General features: G+C 45.2%; 1 long non-coding RNA gene across 1 annotated transcript; it reads left to right on the top strand.

Annotated features, from left to right (window-relative positions):
- The first annotated feature begins 3,169 nt into the window (after nt 1–3,169).
- LOC139047520 (uncharacterized) lies at nt 3,170–7,420 on the top strand. Its single transcript, XR_011507193.1, has 3 exons — nt 3,170–3,411; nt 4,889–5,014; nt 7,068–7,420. It is a non-coding gene; the product is annotated as an uncharacterized lncRNA (long non-coding RNA).
- The last annotated feature ends 444 nt before the right edge of the window (nt 7,421–7,864 follow it).

Below are 7,864 nucleotides of genomic sequence, written 5' to 3'. Positions count from 1 at the left end.
GGCATTGTGGCAAGCAGGCTGGTCCTCATATAAAGCCTTCAGTCGCCACTCAGCGCTGTATCTATGTCGTGTGTCTCATTTTGCCCTTTTTCTTCGCACTGCAAGTCAGTCATCAAGAAGTAACTGGTCCAAGAGTGCTCGAGTAAATACATTTACTTGAGGTAACATAAGTTAGTATCAGCGTGATCAGGTACCGTGCCCTTTAAGGAAGTGCCTCATTGTTTTTATATCCTCATATTTTTCTACAGAAAATTGTTTGCCAAAAGATACACACGTGATGTCGCACTAATGAAACCTTCAACACATGCACGTACCCAGGATACATTATTTCGGGGGGGGGGGGGGCAACCTAAGGTAACCTTTCTGTGAAAATGGAGAGGGGGAGTACCTTCAGCAGCACAAATGTTAATAACGCCCGCCATTCGGCATGAAGACGCATAAACCCGCAAAAGAGAAATGAAATAAGGTGTATCTCACAGGTACGCCTGTGAGATACACATCTCTTTTAGTAGGCAAACAAGGAACGACATCAAATGGACTCACGCAGGAAAGAAGCGTAGGAAGAACATAGCCAAGAACAATTGAAAAAGCGAAAGTGTAAAATAAAGGTTTCTGTGGTAGCATACAACTTGAAAAAAAAAACAGCAGTTGACGACCAAGGCACACGGCCCATGCAGGGTTGTGTTGCCACGCCAGCCAATCACAGAAGCGAACACAATTGTCGTCATGTGGTCTTTTCAAAATGGCGTCGTACTTGATACCTCCGGAGCGTCTGCGGTTCATGAAGAGTCCTTTTATCGAGGGAAGGAATGAGGTGTGCAACAGACATGGACAAAGTGTACGGAGTTTGAGCATTTCCCTTTTCAAAAGTATACCTGCCATGGTTGCTTAGTGGCTATAATGTTGGGCTGCGAAGCACGAGTTCGCGGGATCGAGTCCCCATCACGGGTACGGCGGCCGCATTTTCGATTGGGCCGAAATGCGAAAGCACCCAGGTACGTAGATTTAGGTGCACGTGTAAGAACCCCAGGTGGTCGATTTGCCAGAGTCCCCCACTATGGCATGCCTCATGGTTTCGGCACGTAAAACTCCGTAATTAATTAATGAAATCTTGAAGAGGCTGCGGTACAGTTAATTTCACTGCTGAGCCCGTTTTACTGATGAAGCTTTACTGCCAACTTAAGTGCAACTTGACAATATACTGCAAAGTTGCAGCGAAGCAAGCATTTTATTTTAGTTCAATAAAGAATTAGGCATTTGCCATTCCACTATAGTAGGCGAGGAAAAGCGTGTAAATTTACGCGCTAATAACGTTATTTTTGTGGTTACTGGCTGATTTGGGTAACAGGAATAGTTTGAAGTACGAATTATTTGCAGCCTCGCGGAGGAACAGTGGCTGGCGGTTATGACGACGTGTGCGGGGCTTCACTGTAGACTTGAGTTGTATCCGACTATAGCAGCGTTTCTTTTGAATTAGCTTTGGAAGAAGTATAGAGGAATATACATTTGCGGAACAATCACAGTTCTTTTGGATCCCTAGTTTACTGCTCTGCCAAGTTAAGCGCCACAACCGACTCGCACTGTTATTTGGGAAGTTGCGTAACGTTGCGTGGCCGCCAGTCCTGTACAACCGTGTAGAGCGCAGGGTCCTGCGGTTATAGACGTACTGCACCCACCTCGGAAGGTTAGAAAAACACCTATACATAAGCACAGCAGAGAAGTGGCTACGTCAGGCGGCTCGACTGATAACTGTAGAAGCGTAATTCAAAACACACGGAATTTTTCTCCACTTCCGGCGGCGTTTTCTCTACTTCCATTTTAAATGAAAAGATGTTGATCTATAAAGATTTTCATTACCAACGGTTAAATTTGTTAATATTCGCTTTTTCTTCCTGTTTGGCTGATGTCTTGGCTCTCTCCTTTAGTAGATCGCTTAATTTCTCAACTCCTTGCGACTACTGTTTGCAGTTGCTAATTTTTCACGAAAAGTGCTGTACAGTTAGAGAAAAACCAGACGAGGTTATGGGTCATATTGCTTATGGGTGTAAGAAGAAGCTTTAGCTCCGGTGCCCCTATCTAAACACATGTAAAAGGAAAATTTGTTTTTCTCGGCAACCAGGGCACCAAATTTGACGAGGTTTGTTGCATCTAAAAGAGAAACTATTGGTTTCCAATTTTTCATTGAGATCATCAATCTTTTATACAAAAATTGGCAAAAAATCAAAAATGTTCAGAAAACGAAACTATCACGTGTACAACTTTCTCTCTCAGCAGGGAAAAATAATATCACAATTCTGTGAATCGCATCTGATGTTAAATCTAAAGGGGACAACATTTACATGTTACACATGAATCCAAAAAAATTTTGTAATATGGAAATACAGCTTTTGCTGAACCCTTGTACACAACGCAACAAATCACGTAAGATACGAATTCGCGTATCAAATTTCTCCGCCTTGAATGATCTAATAGATGCCTTTTGCAGAACCGAGGTAGCTGTTTTTCATGCAGAGCTAATTTACATACTTCGCGCGTCTATGTTTTTTCGAACTTTCGAGTTTTTGAAGATCTTTTTCATGAAATTCAGGCCATAAGTCAAAATTCCGCATGTAAGTTAGCAGAATTTAACTTTCTCTCACAAATTCAACAAATTGCATTAAAATCGGTTCAGTGATTATCTCAAAAAGCGTTTTTGCGTTCTTCATGTATTTGAATAGGCCGCATCGGAATTTGGCCTTAGCTAAAGCTTCCTCTTAAAGGGACACTAAAGGAAAATATTGAGCTTGGTTATATTAATATATCATCTGTGTAGGAGTCTCTCACCACTTTCTGCGCGCCAATAAACAAATTTGTTGCATCTAAAACTTCCACCGAAAGTCCCTAGTGCCGCTGCTAAATTTGAATCGCCCGCGCCGAAATCGAGGACCTGACCTCTAATGAATACATTGCTGCGCCAAAAAAAGGAAAAATAAAGACTTGGGAAGGAAGAGTACGAAACGACAGAATGAGCGCTGAACTTCAACTGAGACGGTGCCCTGACGTCACCGTCTCTGCTTCCGCTTTCTGTGAATCAGCGGGCGACCGAGAGGGAGCACTTCAGTTTGCGGATTAGAGCGGCTCGTTTTGTAGATTTCACAGCTGGCGAGTCAAGTCAAGCCGTAACCGCGCAACAGCTGAAATGGCGTTCCTGTGTGCGTGGAGCTTATGATAGCGTGTGTACCTGTGTCACATATTCCTCCGAACGGCGTTCTTCTAGAACGTGTTTAGACGTAGTGCGCATAATGGAATTCTAGCTGAGTACGTCGTGTTACACTTCAGCGACCGAAGCGAAGAAAAACGCCAAGTGCTCTTGCCAGCTCGCGCTTCGGGCGCTCCAGCACACGATGGAGCTCCGCAGGATTATCAGAACAGGTAAAGGCCCTGCATACTCGCGCCATCGCTGCATTTTTAACCTGGTCGGCGGAAACGAGTATAAGAGGGCTTTAAGGAGAGAGAGGGTCAAGATTGCCGCATGACGACACCGCCTCAAGTTCTTTGTCAGGTAAGGAAGCTGAAAGTGGCGCACGCCTTCAGCCGCATCTGCGAAGTACCAAGTGGTACGTACGACTCTTCCTAAATGCTTGTCTCATAACTTACACAAGTATCAGATACGCGCACACAGACATTCGATCGCGATGGTGCTTGATCCGGATCCCCTCAATCGCAACCCATCGATTGCGATCGAATGGTTGGACTAGGTCCGTGCTCTTACTTTCTGTGAGCTCAGCCAGCTCAGCCCAAATCGTTGGACCGTATAGCAGCGATCACTCTCAATCACGCTGGCAGAATTCTTTTCTAATCGGGCTCGATTGCGACCGAAACGCCTGTGTGAGCTGTCAACTCCTGTTCGACTAAGCTCCGTACTTCGCACGCTGATAAAAATTTTTTATTCCGCCGGCGGGCGTATTATTTGTGAGCTTTTCCAAAGTGCGCGAGAGACCACTTACCGCCTTAGCTATAAGTAAAAGATAGTGCACGTTGACTTGCTCATAGTGCATCTGCGAGTACTGCTAAAGCAAGCATTGTGGACGTTGCGGAAACATTTAGGTTACATCGCGTAAGCGCGTCGAGTAGCTTCTAAGGCTACTTGGCTGCAAGATTACAACTCAACACTGCTGCCTATTTCACCACGTGTTTCTGCTTTCCAGGTGCGACTGCGGACGCTGTCAAGTGCTTCCCAACTTCAGCGAGCTTGAGTGACTGTGTGCAGCGAGATGGGCCCTTTTCTGCTACCCATACAGAAAGCTTTAGAGATATGCCGACTTCATTTGCATCCTTTGCTAAAGACATTCATGTCATATAATGGGACAGTGAAACTGCTGTCATATTGAGCGGTTAATTTCTTAGCTGGGCCAGGACATATTCTCTGCTTTTTGAATATGTCTACCTCCCACGTCGAATTTTTAATGACCATCTGTAATTGGTCTTTATGATATGGTTCCTGATGTACAGTTCTGTTCATAGTTTCTTTAGTGCGTATGTGCATGGAAGCACTACGTAATGCGATGTTCCAGTTGTGTGTCCATTCCACTTTGCTCATGTTTTATTTCCTGCCTCCCATGTCATAACCAGGGACCCCGGACCTAGTCAAGCTACTGACTGTAGCTTTTTTTCCGAGGTTCTTCCGAACGCTTGCGTGAGTAAAATTTGATGATCACAGCCATACAATTGCAAACAGCAGCAGGAGAGCCACTCGCAATGCACTTTAGTTTTTTCTTTTGAATTTGGAACGCTGAACGTGAAACACTGTTTCCAGTTGAATGCGTACCTTCAAGGGTCAGTATTAAATAGATAGAATAAACTTTAATGTCCAACGGAAAAGGCGATCTACCCACACCCCGACACGCAGGTCAGGGGACGAGTGCCGCCGCCTCAGATGCAGGCTGGGAGGTCTTGGGTTCCAGCAGCCTCTTCAGCCAGTTGGACGAGCCGGAGCTGGAGCTCAGAGTCCGAGCTGCGCAGCAGGGTCTCCCAGGTGTCTCTACTACCTATTTTGTGCGTTCCCCCGGGAGAGTACCGACATTCCCATATTATGTGGTCGAGGGTCCCTCTCGCCCCACAAAGATTACATTTATCGCTCCTGGCCTCGGGGAACATGTGGTTCGCCATAACCGGGTGCGGATATGTATAAGTTTGTAGTCGTCTCCACGCGACTGCTTGTCTGTTGTTTAATTTTGGGTCTGGCGGGGATACCAGTCTACGAGCCAATCTATAATGCTGCGTGATCTCCCCATATTTTAGCATGCGCTCTCCGCTCCCTCGGTCATCGAGAGGCCCCGTAGCGGCTCGGCGGTAGAGATCTCGAGCCAGCTCGTGGGCCGCCTCGTTTCCGGGGACGGCTTCGTGCGCCGGAGTCCAAATTATTTGAATTTTTCTATCTAGCCTTCTCTGGCCTAGGATTCTGGCCGCTAAGGGCGAGATGCTTCCCTTGCTAAAATTTTGTATGGCAGTTTTGCTGTCACTGATCACAAATTTCGCGTCCATTCCAGCGCAAGCTAATGCGATCGCGATTTCCTCGGCAACTTATATGTTGCGCCCGCGCAGTGTGACAGCGGTCACGGGAATACCCCGGCCGCTGACGGCCGTTGCCACCGTAAAACTGCCGCTACCTCCCGCCGCGTCTACATAGGCCACCTCATGTTCCGGGATATTACCGAATCTAATTTTTAATGCTTTGCATTTATTCGTCAGCCTGCTACACCTCCCAAATGATGCGCATGTCACCAAGTGTCTTGTCCTTGATTTAAGATGCTGTCAAACTTGTCATTATCTGTTGAACCCAGAAAGAGCCTTATGGTACTTCTGTGGCTATGCCGCATCAGTTGGAGTGACAACCTATTCCACTTGGCTTCCTCACTCCTACACTTTAGTGTAGCACCAAGCTTTCCCAGCATGATGTGCATGTCAGCAAGTGTCTTCTGCTTGACTTATGATGTTCTTAAGCTTGTCATCAGTCCTGCGAGTCGGTAGAAACCTTATGGTGTCCTCGCACGCATGCGGCATCAGTTGCAGAGACAATCTATGCGACTTGGTTCCTTCTTTCCCACGCTTCAGTACAGCACAAACCCTTTCGAACATGAAGTTTGTGTCTTTTCTTTTCCAATTTACTGGTGTAGCCTTCGAACAATTGGTTTTTGATAACTCCACCAGTTGCTTATGTGCTCTACATGTATCAAAACTTCAAAAACCATGCCTTGTGCGCCGCTATGAGCTCAGTTTTGGAGGGCCTAGGTTCGTTCTGTGGCACAAATGCTGGTGCAATTTTTTCTGGTGCCTGCGCAAGTGCTTCTGGAAATGACGGGTGCTCTATGCAAAGCTCGGTCACCTTGTTTTGTAGACCTTGCACGCAATCTGAAAGCAGAACAAACCAGGTAACTTCAGTGCTGCATTTTATTTTAATGCTATAGCAAATATCTGGAGTGGTCACCTGATCTGGGAACAAATAAGTAAAAGCAACATTCTATAATAAATGCATCATGTGAAACTTTGCTCCTTGTCTGTCGCTGCGAGTGTGATTTGCCAGTCTTTTGTCAAAGTAGCAAGAACTTTGGCTTTTCTGCATTAAGCTGTAGCTCTAGCTTCTGCATTAAGCTCTAGCTGCAAAGATAGAGAACGTCTACTTGTGGTAAAATCTATTGTTGGGAGAAAAAGCTGTCTGCGCATCCCGATCGCAGCTACTTCAGAAAGTGTTGCACGATGCTTGAATATGCAACGAATGTAGTACATGCCACTATCCTGACTGTCAAGGGTGTGGGAATTATGAAAGGTTTCGTTACAAGGAAGGGTGGGCCTTCTAAACACAGCGTGTACACGCTCACCTGTGCATTGATAAGCTAAAAAAGGATACTGAGGCATGTATGCGATTGACTCGTGCTTCCTGCAATGCTTTATAAACATGTAGCAATCATTGTACGATGCTTGAAAAATAGCAATAATCAAATATTAGGTCGAATTATGCTCGGCAGTTTTTTTTCTACTTACTTTTTTGACTTGAATTTGCTCAGTGTGTATTATCTTTCCCGTGCCAGGACACAAGAACGAGTATGTCAAGAACTTGGCGCGTTGGCCTGGTGAGTCCCAGGGTTCATCCCCGTAGAACTCCAAGGTGCTGTCACCAGCTGCTGCCAGAAGTCCTTTCTGGTGCTCATCCCACACCTACGAGACATCTGGACTCTGTCCTGAGTTTTGATCCCCTCCAGGTGCTACGTGTACAGTTCTGTGCACAGGGTTTATGTCTGATAACAATCAGAATGAAAAAAAAATAGTTGCAATTACAAAATATTGCGCACTCTTTTAATGGACATTCAGGAGAAACACCACCCACATGTAAGCTCTGCCTAGATACACAGAGCAACATAAACACTGACGTACAGAACATGCTAACACAAGACCTTGGCTAAAAACTGAAAGTAGCTTTGGTGATTTGTATTTGTGTTTTGTAGTTTATTCAGGATGATATGCAAAAATGAGGCACAAGTTGCAACATCATTCCGATTCCCATGTTACGTGACGGATTTTGAAGACATTCAGCCCTAAACCTCCTGACGGTGGACGCAAAAGGAACAGATTATGTAAAAAAATGTTGAGTTGGTGTAGCAAAACATTGCAGACATTAGCAGCATAAAACTAATGCAAGTAAATGAAACTACTTCGAAATTCTCATAATCGCAATGGAATGTTCGGTACTGTATATGAGCCACAACATTCAGAAATTCACCTTCCCACTTTCTCTACTTCTAAGCAACTTTTTTCTGCAATGCATAAGCCAAGAATTTTACAAAAATGCCATCTACAAATACAGAACAATGCAGCACTTTTCCTTACA

This window comes from Dermacentor albipictus, chromosome 7 (assembly GCF_038994185.2).
Source record: "Dermacentor albipictus isolate Rhodes 1998 colony chromosome 7, USDA_Dalb.pri_finalv2, whole genome shotgun sequence".
Taxonomy (NCBI): domain Eukaryota; kingdom Metazoa; phylum Arthropoda; class Arachnida; order Ixodida; family Ixodidae; genus Dermacentor; species Dermacentor albipictus.
This window is presented reverse-complemented; position numbering and strand designations above follow the sequence as displayed.